Below are 15,446 nucleotides of genomic sequence, written 5' to 3' on the forward strand. Positions count from 1 at the left end.
TCAATCAGGATTGGTCAAAAAGGGTAACTTGACCTCCCCAAGAACCCCATAAAAGGAAGAGACGTCGTGGGCTCCGGGCCAGTCGCCAGAAGAATTTGGAGCACCCCTCCCTCGTCACAACTGGTTTATGTGGTGGATCCCTTTCTAAATACCTTTGAAAGGGGACTGGTAAAAAAAAATGATTAATTAAAAAACAGTTTAAATGAAATTACAGCTCGAGCCTTAATGACTGGACTGATGTGGTTATGTCATTAAAATTATGGATTTGAAATAAAAGTTATATTTATGATTTGTTAAAGCTGTGAAAACCAATAAACAAGGCCGCAGCCATTATCCAGCCAAGATGGTTGTTATGTAATTTTGGTCTGGAGGATTATTCCGTCTGCCATCCCCTGCAAGGTAAAGGTATAATGTGTTAGTATGCATCGCCTACTAGAACATTGTGTAAAACGTACCTTAAATCCAAGACCTCCAGAGGCGAGCTGTCACCGCTGTAGAGGCTTCCATCTTTGCCTGGTCTTCCTTCCGGGTTCGCAAGCTCCGACTATCTGACTGGCTGTGATGACATCACTCCCAGTCATGTGCTGCCTCTGAAAAAAAAAAGAAAGATCTAAACGGTGCACATTTAGGAGACATTCATTTTACTTCAGGTAAGCTTTATTAAAGGCTTATCTGTAGTAAAAATTACCAAAGTGGCTTTACTACCACTTTAATATCTTGCATGTCAAATCCAAAATGGCCGCTCACAGTGCTGGAGGAGAGGTGTAGGCAATCCGCCCCCAAGCTGACATCGCTTCCATCCTATTCCCATAAGGGTCCGGGAACTTCCTACCTCTCCTCCAGCCCTGTGCGCACCACAAGCGGCCAGTTTTGGACATGCAAGATATTGGGAACAGTGTGAAGCTTGATTCACCAGACCATATTACAGTCTTCCATTGATCGATAGTCCAAAATTTATGGGTGTTGCACCACTCTCTCCTCTTCTGAGCATTAATATCCATCACTAGTGGTTTGGCAATTGCAGTTCGCCCATGAATGTTTTGCTTATGGAATTCCGTCCGCATACGTTTTGTGGACACGGGCTTTGGAAGACTTAGATTGAGCTTTGCAGTCACTTTTGCAGCAGTTGTTTTTTTTCTGGGTCACAATCCAGCACAATGTTCTTCAGTCCAGCCTTTCTCAACCAGGGGTGCCTTGAGGTTTCTTTAGGGGTGCCTTGGCAAAATGTCTAAAAACTGCCCAAAACTTGTATAATAGCCAGTGGCTGCCTTTTAGTTATAACAAAGCCACAGGTTTTCATTAAAACCTTCCAGCCGCCGGTGTCCTGACAACCAATGACATCATCAGCTGATAAGAAGGATGTCAGCTGTCTGCACAGCATCCTAGTTTGACCCTCCCCTGCCCCTCTCCATCAGTGCTGGGGTCACATTAGCTAAGTGATGGAGAACAACGAGGGAGAAGAGAAACACTGGAATACTAGTCAGTACCGGTGTGCAAAAGTGTATTTGATTTGGAAGAATAAATCACCTCTAATGTTGGGTGTCCTATGTGTGTGGATGTTGCTGTGTAATAGCTATTAGAATAGTTTTCACATTTTAGAATGGGGTGCCTCAAGACTGTCCATAATTTTAAAGGGTGCCTCGGGACTGTCCATACTTTTAAAGGGTGCCTCGGGACTGTCCATAATTTTAAAGGGTGCCTCGGGACTGTCCATAATTTTAAAGTGTGCCTCGGGACTGTCCATAATTTTAAAGGGTGCCTCGGGACTGCCCATAATTTTAAAGGGTGCCTCGAGACTGTCCATAATTTTAAAGGGTGCCTCGGGACTGCCCATAATTTTAAAGGGTGCCTCGGGACTGTCCATAATTTTAAAGGGTGCCTCGGGACTGTCCATAATTTTAAAGGGTGCCTCGGGACTGTCCATAATTTTAAAGTGTGCCTCGGGACTGTCCATAATTTTATAGGGTGCCTCGGGACTGCCCATAATTTTAAAGGGTGCCACGGGACTGTCCATAATTTTAAAGGGTGCCTCGAGACTGTCCATAATTTTAAAGGGTGCCTCGGGACTGTCCATAATTTTAAAGGGTGCCTTGACTGAAAAAACGTTGAGAAACATTGCTTTAGTCTCTTTGGGTAAGTTGATCATGTCAACCGCACCTATGCTGATCAGATGATGCTTTCCTGGAAGCTGTATATGTCATCATAACCTTTGATAATGTACCTCTCAACACGGCAAATAAATTGGCAACTTTGGCAGCAGCTAAGTGGGCACCAACAATTTGCCCTCTTTGAAGCTCAGTAAGCCCTGACACCACTTGGTATTACTGGCAACGCATGCAGTGAATGACAAAAGAGGCTTCCCACCTGTTAGCTAGGTGTCTAATCACACAGCAGAAGCAAAAGAATGTTACATCACTTCCGCTTTTAACAGGAGACATGTCAACACTTTCACACCTGCAAATCATGTGGTCTTTCCATTTTTTTTGTCCAACTCCTGTATGTAGAGAAGATGTAAAGAAGGTCAAATGGACCCATAATTAAACTTGTATTTATCAAGACTTTGTTTCTGTAGATGTCTCAAATTAGAAGTCAGCAGAGATAACTTTTTCAAAAGGAGCCACTTTTTGTCTGATTGTCTAAGAGAGTTCAGTGTTTTCTGGCATAAACAAAAACGGAGTGATGTCAAATATTGTCACTTTAACAGTGAACAACATATTTCAAATATCTCTGCTACCATATACAATGATATCATCTGGCACAGGTCCTGTGCTCACCAACTTTCCACTGTCACCTGTAAACACAGAAGAATTCTTCCACTACTCGCTTCCTTTGATGGCATCTGTGTTTACAAGTGACAGCGCCCAGCTCTGGATAGGCTGGACATTGAACACTCTCTGCACTATAAGGCACCAGAGAAGGGAGGTAGGGGATTTACACAGTGACACCAGGTCCCATGGGGTAATTCTGTACTACATCCCTCATTGCACCATCACTGCAATACTCACAACCTCAAAGAGCACCTGTACCTCCTGTAGTGATTACTTAGGCTGGCCATACATTTTACATTTTCTTGTACATGTAATTTAGATTTACCAAAACCATGTAAACGGAGGTCAAACCCAAACACTTTCAATTTGTATGCAACCAGACAGGCCCTTGTACTACAAGGTAAAGAATATTGAATAAGAAAATTGTATAATGTATAGCAAACTTACAGTGCCTTAAAAAAAGTATTCATACCCCTTAAAATTTGCTACATTTTGTCATGTTATAACCAAAACCGTAAATGTATTTTATTGGGATTTTATGTGATAGACCAACACAAAGTTGCAGATAATTGTGAAGTGGAAGGAAAATGACAATTGGTTTTCAAAATTTTTTACAAATAAATATCTCAAAAGTGTGGCATGCATTTGTATTCAGCCCCCTTTACTCTGATACCACTAACTAAAATCTAGTGGAACCAATTGCCTTCAGAAGTCAGCTAATTAGTAAATAGAGACCACCTGTGTGTAATTTCCTCTCGGTACAAATAGAGCTGTTCTGTGAAGCTCTCAAAGTTTTGTTAGAGAACATTAGTGAACAAGCAGCATCATGAAGGCCAAGTAACATACCAGACATGTTAGGGATAACGTTGTGGAGACATTTAATGCCTGGTTAGGTTATAAAACAATTCCCGAGCTTTGAACATCTCACGGGGCACTGTTTATCCATCATCTGAAAATTGAAAGAGTATGGCACACCTGCAAACCTACCAAGACAGGCCGGGCAAGGAGAGCATTAATCAGAGAAGCAGCTAAGAGGCCCATGGTAACTCTGGAGGAGCTGCAGAGATCCACAGCTCAGGTGGGAGAATCTGTCCACAGGACAACTATTAGTCATGCACTCCACAAATCTGGCCTTTATGGAAGAGTGGCAAGATGAACGCCATTTTTGAAAGAAAGCCATAAGAAGTTTGTGAGAAGCCATATGGGGGACACAGCAAACGTGGCAAAAGGTGCTCTGGTCAGATGAGACCAAAATTGAACTTTTTGGCCTAAAATCAAAACGCTATGTGTGGTGGAAAACTAACACTGCACATCACCCTAAACACACCATCCCCACCGTGAAACATGGTGGTGGCAGCATCATGTTGTGGGATGCTTTTCTTCAGCTTGGTCAGAGTTGATGAGAAGATGGGTGGAGCCAAATACAGGGCAAGCTAAGAAAACCTGGTAGAGTCTGCAAAAGACTTGAGATTGGGGCGGAGGATCACTTTCCAGCAGGACAACAACCCTAAACATACAGCCAGGGCTACAATTGAATGGTATCCCACCTGACTGCCCTGTCCCCTTGTCTGGCCCAAGGGGTGTAGGATTACTCACTTTGCCTCTCCATACTGAAGAAGCGTCTGGTGAAATTAGTTGTGAATTTTATGTTTTACTTCCGGGCAGATGAGGAAGAGCAAATTGTGTGGGAAATCCTTCTATTGGAGCATCTTTCTGAATGGTGGAAGTTCCTGTTGGCAGGATATTAAATATCCAAAAAGCGTTTTTTTGACTGTTAACCACCTCCCGCCCGCCATATAGTCCAATGACGGGCACAAGGTGGTTCTCTCGTTCTGGGAGGACGTCATATGACGTCCTCCCATTCTTACCGCGCATGCGCGGCTCAGGGAGCGCACGGCGATCGGTGGTGTGCTGTGTCCCTTGGACACAGTGGATCACCGATCTACGAAAAGAGCCGAAGATGTCAGCTCGGTCATGTGATCAGCTGTGTCCAATCACAGCTGATCACATGTAAACAGGGAAATGCCGGTTATCGGCATTTCTCTCCTCAAGAGCTGTCAGCTCGAGAGGAGAGGAGAGCCGGTAATCGGCATTCCGTGGAGGGGACATCTACACTGATCATCGGGGGAATGATGATCAGTGTGCCCTGATGACCAGTGTGGCCCCAGAAGTGCCACCTGTCAGTGTCCATCAGTGCCAGCTGTCTGTGCTGAACAGTGCCACATGCCAGTGCCCATCAGTGCCACATCAATGCCACATATCAGTGCCTATCAATGCCACATATCAGTGCCCATCTGAGCTGCCTTTCAGTGTCACCCGTCAGTGCCACTTATCAATGCCTATCAGTGCCGCCTATCAGTGCCAGCCAGTGCCGCCTAACAGTGCCAGTCAGTGCTGCCTATCAGTGCCATATATCAGTGCTGCTTTTCAGTGCCCATCAGTGATGCCTGTCAATGCCCCTTCAGTGCCACCTACCAGTGCCTCCTCATCAGTGCCACCTATCAGTGTCCATCAGTGCAGCCTATCAGTGCCCATCACTGCAGCCTCATTAGCGCACATCAGTGAAGGAGAAAAATCACTTATTTACAAAATTTTATAACAAAAACTAAGAAAAAACTGTTTTTTTTTCAAAATTTTCAGCGGTTTTTGGTTTGTTTAAGAAAAAATAAAAATCCCAGAGGTGATTAAATACCACCAAAAGAAGGCTCTATCTGTCACAAAACAAATGATAAAAATTTCATATGGGTACAGTGTTGCATGACTGTGCAATTGTCATTTAAAGTGTGACAGCGCTGAAAGCTGAAAATTGGCCTGGGCAGGAAGGGGGTATAAGTGCCCGGTAGGCAAGTGGTTAAGCTTTTGAGAGTCTATTACATTTGGTGAGTGCAATATATGTTGGTCATCACAGATGGTGTCAATATACTGAAGTTTCTTTTGCACGTGACACATCACTATTTCTTTGGAGCACATTGGATGTGAAATATTTTAAAAATTTTTGGATTGGGACTTTTTTTATTGTTTTGATTTGGACATTATTATCATTTATGTTTATTTATATTTATATTTTTTTTGTGCTGTGTTTTCTTTTTACATATTTTATTGTTTGATTGGTCAACAATGAGCAGCAGCATTGGTTGGTGAATTTAATTTATATTTTTTTCTGGCACAGGTTTTGGTTGAATATTTCATAAATCCAATTGAGAATCTGTGGCAAAACTTGAAAATTGCTGTTCACAGACGCTCTCCATCCAATCTGACAGAGCTTGAGCTATTTTTCGAAGAAGAATGGGCAAACATTTCACTCTCTAGATGTGCAAAGCTGGTAGAAATATCCCCAAAAAGACTTGCAGCTGTAATTGACTCGGGGGGCTGAATACAAATACACGCCACACTTTTCACATATTTATTTGTAAAATATTTTGAAAACCATTTAGCATTTTCCTTCCACTTCACAATTATGTGCCACTTTGTGTTGGTCTATCACACAGAATCCCAATAAAATACATTTACGTTTTTGGTTGTAACATGACAAAATGTAGAAAATTGCAAGGGGTATGAATACTTTTTCAAGGCACTGTAAATGCTCTTTCACAACAGTCCCTCTGCCACTCTGTAATGGGAGGTGGGAGATTTGTGGATGAGGGGGAGAGCTCAGCACCAAAAGTAGGAGGGAATGGGGAGCAGAGCTCTGTACTGGGATTAAGGGGGACAGAGCAATTTTGTTTTTTACATTGGGCTATGTTTATCAACTCCTGAGCTCTGTGAAGAAACATGCCAGTATTGAAGGGATTAAAACATGGAGCTTGGTAATGGTGCAATAGATACTTTAATTGTATAGGTCATACACAGAGGGATCGGGAGGTGAAGGGGTTAATGTAGAGATGTGCAGGATAAGGGAGGTGAGGGATTAACATACAGGTCAGATCATAGACAGGATGGGGCAGGCATATAGTGTAAAGCATAAAGAACATAAGAGGAGTGGATTTTATTCTTGGAAAAAAAACTCACTATATATTTGTAACAACTCAAAAACCTAGAAAAACGTGTTCGACTACACTGACTTTCACGGTCTGTCCTACAAATAAACTAAACTACAACATAAACTAAAAATATGTAGATACATTCATATAGAAAGCACTATTTTTATTTTATTTTTTTGTGATAATTTATGTGCACACACAATAGGACAGCACTGTGCAAGATAATAGTCTTCTGGATTTTATTTTATTGTTTGTTTTTTTTTTTTGCACTCTTACTGGATTGCACTGGTGCTGGCTGGTAGTCAGGAGGCTTTCTTGATCATAGCACAATTACAGGAGTGTCCTTTTTAGGACCTTTCCACTGTTAATGCAGTTTGGCCACACCCACCATTTGGCTCACTATTTTGCAACTCTTTCCTGGGGGTGGTGAATACCCACACCTATTCTCTACCAAAAAAAAAAACAGTGTTGGTATATACAGTACATTATAAACAGTGGGGCAAAAAAGTATTTAGTCAGCCACCAATTGTGCAAGTTCTCCCACTTAAAAAGATGAGAGAAGCCTGTAATTGGCATCATAGGTAGACCTCAACTATGAGAGACAAAATGAGAAAACAAATCCAGACAATCACATTGGCTGATTTGGAAAGAATTTATTTGCAAATTATGGTGGAAAATAAGTATTTGGTCACCTACAAACAAGCAAGATTTCTGGCTCTCACAGACCTGTACCTTCTTCTTTAAGAGGCTCCTCTGTCCTGCACTCATTACCTGTATCAATGGCACCTGTTTGAACTTGTTATCAGTATAAAAGACACCTGTCCACAACCTCAAACAGTTACACTCCAAACTCCACTATGGTGAAGACCAAAGAGCTGTCGAAGGACACCAGAAACAAAATTGTAGACCTGCACCAGGCTGGGAAGACTGAATCTGCAATAGGCAAGCAGCTTGGTGTGAACAAATCAACTGTGGGAGCAATAATTAGAAAATGGAAGACATACAAGACCACTGATAATCTCCCTCGATCTGGGGCTCCACGCAAGATCTCACCCCGTGGGGTCAAAATGATCACAAGAACGGTGAGCAAAAATCCCAGGACCACACGGGGGGACCTAGTGAATGACCTGCAGAGAGCTGGGACAAACGTAACAAAGGCTACCATCAGTAACACACTACGCCGCCAGGGACTCAGATCCTGCAGTGCCAGACGTGTCCCCTTGCTTAAGCCAGTACATGTCCGGGCCCATCTGACGTTTGCTAGAGAGCATTTGGATGATCCAGAAGAGGATTGGGAGAATGTCATATGGTCAGATGAAACCAAAATAGAACTGTTTGGTAGAAACACAACTCGTCGTGTTTGGAGGAGAGAGAATGTTGAGTTGCATCCAAAGAACACCATACCTACTGTAAAGCATGGGAGTGGCAACATCATGCTTTGGGGCTGTTTCTCCGCAAAGGGACCAGGACGACTGATCCATGTACAGGACAGAATGAATGGGGCCATGTATCGTGAGATTTTGAGTGCAAACCTCCTTCCATCAGCAAGGGCATTGAAGATGAAACGTGGCTGGGTCTTCCAACATGACAATGACCCCAAACATACCGCCCGGGCAAGGAAGGAGTGGCTTCGTAAGAAGCATTTCAAGGTCCTGGAGTGGCCTAGCCAGTCTCCAGATCTCAACCCCATAGAAAACCTTTAGAGGGAGTTGAAAGTCCGTGTTGCCCAGCAACAGCCCCAAAACATCACTACTCTAGAGGAGATTTGAATGGAGGAATGGGCCAACATACCAGCACCAGTGTGTGCCAACCTTGTGAAGACTTACAGGAAACGTTTGACCTCTGTCATTGCCAACAAAGGATATATAACAAAGTATTGAGATGAACTTTTGATATTGACCAAATACTTATTTTCCACCATAATTTGCAAATAAATTCTTTCCAAATCAACCAATGTGATTGTCTGGATTTTTTTTCGCATTTTGTCTCTCATAGTTGAGGTCTACCTATGATGCCAATTACAGGCCTCTCTCATCTTTTTAAGTGGGAGAACTTGCACAATTGGTGGCTGACTAAATACTTTTTTGCCCCACTGCATACTGTGTGTGTATATATATATATATATATATATATATATATATAAATATATATATACACACACTATATTGCCAAAAGTATTGGGACGCCTGCCTTTACACGCAATTGAACTTTAATGGTAACCCAGTCTTACTCCGTAGGGTTCAATATTGAGTTGGTCCACCCTTTGCAGCTATAATAGCTTCTACTCTTCTGGGAAGGCTGTCCACAAGGTTTAGGAGTGTGTCTATGGGAATGTTTGACCATTTTTCCTGAAGCACATTTGTGAGGTCAGGCACTGATGTTGGACGAGAAGGCCTGGCTCACAGTCTCCACTCTTTTTTTTTTTTTATAAATATTTATTAATTTTCCAATTCATTCCAATTTCAAAAAACATTTCAACATTTCTATTAAAATAATTATCACAAACGTTTTCTCTTCTTACATAAATTATCCCTGTATATAACTTTCTTTTCTTACCCTCCCCCCCTCCACCCCCCTATCTCCTCCACTCCCTCCCACGCTCAACATTCTCTTTACTCTCGTTAACTCCATATTATTCTGTTGTTCCTGAAACCCAATTCTAAGCCGACTTCCAGGAATATTATCTCTTCATATATTTCACCTTTTCTCTATATTCTTCCCAGCCTTTCCATTTTTTTATATACAACTCCAACTTGTCCTTGTGCGTATAATACAATCTTTCTGTCCCAGAAATCTGATTTACTCTACCCATCCATTCCTCCTCAGTTGGCACCTCTCTTTTCTTCCAGAACCTGGGTATCAGACTCTTTGCTGCGGTCAAGTAATGCCATATCCCGAACTCTTATATGTTTTCACTGAGAGTTCTGAGATATGGAGGAGGCATAATTCTGGATCTAATCCTATATTAATTTTAGTGATTTTCCCTATCAAATAAACTATCCTCCGCCAGAACACCTGTATTTCTGGACACTCCCACCAGACATGATACCACGTGCCATGTTCACCTTGTGCTCCACGTTGGGGGTAATATGCCATCTATTCAAACACTTAAAATTTATTTCTACTTCCCTCATACTAATATTTTTGTGAATTAATGTGAACATTTTCCTCTGCTCCTCCTCCTCTATTTTTCTCCCCATATCTCTTTCCCATTTCTCTATGTGAGTTAATTTTGTGTCTGTGTCAAATTCCATTAATATCTTGTGTATTTTTGCCATTCCGTGTCTACCATTTCCCCGTGACTCAAATATTCTCTCAAATGGATTCCAATCTTTTCTAGTTCTTATAGGCTTTGGAAGGCTTTCAAAAAAGTACTTCAGTTGGTAATATCTTAGTCTATCCATCTTATTAAAGACTTCACCCTTTTTTTCCTCCATGTCCTTATATGACCCAATTTCCTCTCCTACCATTATATCTCTCAATTGCGCCTCCTGTTTTATAATCCATTTCCCTGCTATACTATCCTTACCCGGGATGAAAAATTTTGTGTTCCTAAGTGGTATTAATTGTGAGTTAAAAACCCACCCCTTTTGTCTGTGTAGTAAATCCCATTCTTTTAAAACATTAAGAGTGTACGTGCTTGTGCTCTCCTCTAGTTCCCTATATTGTGCGGGTACCCAAATACTTTTACTTAAACTTATTCCACTCAGTGCTGTCTCTATTTTAACCCAACTTTTCTCTGGATTATGAATCCAGTCAAAAATTCTCGCAAGTATCTCCTAAAGTCTGGTACCCCCAGTCCTCCTCTTTCTTTACTTCTAGTCAACGTTTCATAACCTATTCTAGGTTTTTTATTCCTCCATATACATTTTATTGTCATTTTCCTAAGTTCTTTAAAGTATGCCTCTGGGAGTTTGATTGGGATCATTTGAAATCTGTATAATACTTTGGGGACAATTACCATCTTTATCAAGTTTATACGACCTATCCACGATGGATTTCCATTTCCTACTCTCCTCAGCTCCTCCTTAATCTCATTTAATAATGTTATATAATTAGCTTTATATAAGTTCTTAATTGAGGCTGATAGTATTATTCCTAGATATTTTAGTTCTTTATCTCTCCAAAGGAAGGGGAATTCCTCTTGTAATTTTTCTTTTTTGCTGTTTTTGAGGTTTATGTTTAAGATTTCAGTCTTTGTCGGGTTAATTTTCAGATTCGACAGGTCTCCGTACTCCCTCAATGCTTTCATTAAATTTGGAAGTGCTGTTCTGGGGTTTCCAACATAAAACATCAAATCATCCGCATATGCCACTACCTTATGTTCTCTATCTCCTATCTTTATTCCTTTTATGTCTATGTTCTTCCTAATCATGGACAGTAAGGGCTCCAGTGATAACACATATAACAATGGAGACAATGGACATCCCTCTCTTGTGCCATTTGACATCTTAAAATACTCTGATCTTCCTCCATTTACCATTATGGTAGCGGTAGGTCCTCTATATAATTCTACAATCCACCCTGTCATTCTATCTCCTATTCCTAACGCTTCCAGAGTGTCCATCATAAAACCCCAACTTACTCTGTCGAATGCCTTCTCAGCATCTATCGACATCAGTATCATTGGAGTTTTACCTTTTTACCCTCCTGTATAAGCAACAATGATCTCAAAGCATTATCTCTGCCCTCTCTTCCTGAGACAAACCCTACCTGGTCTCTATGTATCCACTCCAGCATCAGCTTTTTCAGTCTATTTGCCAAAACCTTTGCATATATTTTAGTGTCAACATTCAGCAGTGCTATTGGTCGATAACTTGCACATTGCGAGGGGTCTTTATCTTCCTTCTGTATCAATACTATATTAGCCTGTAAAGATTCACCCCTTATCTCCATCCCATTCCCCAAAGCATTCATATAAATCTTCATTTTGGGTATTAAAAGCTCATTATATTTTTTATAGTATTTAGCCGTATATCCATCCTGACCCGGACTTTTCCCTCCCGCCATGTTTTTTAACGCTATTTTTATTTCCTCTGAAGTTATTTCTGCCTCTAAAGAGTTCAGTTGTGTTTCTCTTAATTTTGGTAGGCCTGCATCCTCTAGATATGTCTTTCTTTTCTCCCTATTTACTATTTCCATTTTCTTAAACGTATCCTGAGGTATGATATTATACAGATCATTATAATACTCTTTAAATATTCTAGCAATATCCTTGGTTGAGTGTACAAATTCCCCCTTAGGATTTCTTATTTTCTCAATATAATTTCTATTTTTCTTCTTTCTTAAAGTTCTCATTAAATACTTTCCCGGCCTATCTCCCCATCTATACCTTTCACATGTTATTTTATTAAAGACTCTTCTTTTTTCCTCTTCCATTACATTCTCTAATTCTTCTTTCTTCTTTATTATCAGCTGCATTATCTCCTTAGATATTTCCCTTTTATGCACCTGTTCGTGATCATATATTTCATTTAATAATCTATTTATCTTTTCTCTCCTTTCTTTTTTCTTTTTTGCCCCCATTGCAATGAGTAGACCTCTAATGTAAGCTTTATGTGCTTCCCACACCGAGGCAACCGACACATCCTCTGTTTCATTCTCTTCAAAAAAACCATTCAATTTCCCTCTCTATTCTTTGACCAATCTCTTCATCCATGAGAAGTGCCTCATTCAACCGCCACACATATCCTTCTCTCTCCTCTCTACCCCATCTTAACTTCATTGCAACTGGGGCATGATCCGACAGGGTGCTTCCTCCTATTTTTACTTCTACCACCAACTCTATCAATCGATGTTCTACTAATATGTAATTTCCCTCTCTATTCTTTGACCAATCTCTTCATCCATGAGAAGTGCCTCATTCAACCGCCACACATATCCTTCTCTCTCCTCTCCACCCCATCTTAACTTCATTGCAACTGGGGCATGATCTGACAGGGTGCTTCCTCCTATTTTTACTTCTACCACCAACTCTATCAATCGATGTTCTACTAATATGTAATCTAGTCTAGAATAAATCTCATGTACATGCGAAAAGAAAGTATAATCTCTCTCCTTCATGTTCCTGATTCTCCAGATGTCCACTAATTGACACTCATGCAACAGTTTCTTTAACATTCTCAAGGGCTTGCTTTCCTCCCTCCTCACACAGGAAGTAGTATCCATCCGCGGGTCCATACAGATGTTAAAGTCCCCCACTACTATCATACATCCCCTTTTAAAATCCATCAATCTCTTCAACACTTCTCTCATAATCCTCTCCGGCTTCTTATTTAGACTGTATATGTTTGCTATTGTACACTCAATTCCCTGTAATTTACCTCTCAAAAAAAAAAACCTTCCCTCCAGATCCGTTAATCTCTCCTCCACCTCAAACTTTACGTTCTTTGCAAAGCCTATAGAAACTCCCTTTGCTCTTTTAGTTGGTGAGTCCGCATAAAACCATGTTGGAAAATATCTAGTCCTCAATCTAACCTTCGAATCTATCTCTAAGTGTGTTTCCTGCAAAAATACCACTGAGGATTTTCTATGTTGAAGTTCTTTAAATAGCCTAAATCTCTTTCCTGGACAGCTTAACCCTTTTACATTGTAGGTTGTATATTGGATTTCTTCCATCTTACTCTTTTCCTGCTAACTCCTTCTTCCTCCTTCCCTTCCTCTTTTTTATTCCTATTGAGCGTTTTTATCCCACTACACTTTTCTCTCCCCTTATCCCTCCCCCCCTCTCTCAGTACTCCCCTCAATCCCTTTCCTCTCCCTCCCCTCCCACCCCCGCCCTCACCACCTTTCCCCTCCCTCCTCCCCCCTCTTTTTAGGCCTTCGTTTTGCCTCAACATCATTTGTGGAGATAACATCCACCTTTGACTTAATCCTTAGGGCTACGCTCCTCCCATGGACAGCCTCCCCTCCCTCCCGAATCCCCCCATTGACCCTCTTTCTACTTATACTTCTAAAGAAAGAAAGAAAAAGAAGTTAAGCTGGAGTATCGGGGGAGGAAAAGGCGCTGGATTGGGAGCAAGGAGGTTCAGAAAGAGAGAGAAAAAAAAAAACTAACTTCTTCTCTCACTTCTCCTCTCCCTCCCCACCCTACCTCCCCCCCTCCAACCGTCTCCACTCCTCCCCTCTTTTTAATCTATTTCCCCCAGATTCTTCTTCCCAACCATTAATTTCAATTCTCTGCATTTCAAATCTATCGCAAAAGTTGCTCAAGTCCTCTGGGAACCTCAAATGGGCTGTTATTCCGTTTTTCCATCCTATTAAGCACTCCGGTACTCCCCATCTATATTGCACCTTCTGTTTTTTCATCAGCTCCAGCAAAGGCCTCAGAGCTCTCCTCCTCCGGGGGGTGTCTCCGATGACAAGTCCGCATATATTTGGATATCCATTTCTCCATATTTTATTACTGGTTTTCCCTTAGTTTTCCTCCAGATTCTTTCCCTTTGCTGCAATTCATAAAATGTAACAAGTATGTCTCTCGACCTTTCCTTCTCATAGTTCCCCTGGAGTCTCCCGATTCTAGAGATTCCTTCTATATTAGTCCTTTCCATATCAGAGTTTCCCATTATAAAGTTCAGAATTTTGTAAACCTCCTCTTCCAATATTTCTCCTTTTAAACTTTCCGGTATCCCTCTTATCCTTATATTGCTCCTTCTTTCTCTATTCTCTTGGATTTCTGCCTTGTACTGCAATTTTTCCTGAGCTTTTTCCATATTAATTATCTTCTTCTCTAATTCGGAAATAATCTGGGTCTGATTTTTAACTTTCTGCTCCGTTTCTTCCACTCTTAGCAACAACTGCCCCAGGTCATTCCGAATATTTACCATTTCTTGCTTTATTGTTCTCTCCAGATCTTTGAACATTTCTGTCATTTCTTTTTTATTTGGGATTTGGAGCTCTTTTTCTGTCTCTGATATTTGTTGACTACTGATATCTAAGTCCATTAATTGTTTAGGGCTATTTTGCATACTTAGATCTAATTCTCCTGCTCTGGGGCCTTTCCGGGGTCACGTTTCCCTGGGATGTGTACTTTTTAATTGTACCCGTTTGGGTCCCTTTTGGCACGGTTCCTTTTGCACTTTTATTTTTCATTTCTTCTATCTCTTTTCTTTTTCTCTAGATATTTGTGTTAAGAAGAAGCCGTTTATATGATTTGCAAGTCCCAGCCCTGTCCATTCACTTTTCTTTCCTACATACGTTCTTCTCTTTATTTATATTCTCTTCTCTGGGGGTCCCCCCTTTTCTCTCACTCTCTGTTTCCCCACCAACTCAATACAGATTTTATGTGTGAAGCCACAGCCAGACTCACTCACCCTCCTTGCACATTTCTTCTCGTGAGACGGCTCCAGGCTCCCTCCTCCAGTTTCTTTCTGCAGGTCAGCTCCTCTGCACCTCCTCTCCGGGGGACCCTCCGGGACTTTCTTCCACTCTCTCCTGCCTTGGACCAGGCTGTTCTTCCCTGCCAGCACCACGACAGGGGTCCGGGATAGGTGGACGTTCAGCAGATCAATGTTTCTCCTGCTCCCTGTCAGCCGCTGGCCGTCCGGCTTCCTCGCCTCCCAGGGATGCACTGCGGCAGGTCACATGTCCTGGCCGCGCCTCCTCGTCTCCCAGCAACCAGGCTCACTGTTCCAGCCTCTCACCGCTGCTCTCCAGCTCCCAGGCTCTCCCTCCCGCGGGCCGTCGCTCATCCGAGGGA

This window comes from Staurois parvus, unplaced genomic scaffold (assembly GCF_062004578.1).
Source record: "Staurois parvus isolate SC_StPar_1 unplaced genomic scaffold, SC_StPar_1.0 ptg000116l, whole genome shotgun sequence".
Classification (NCBI taxonomy): domain Eukaryota; kingdom Metazoa; phylum Chordata; class Amphibia; order Anura; family Ranidae; genus Staurois; species Staurois parvus.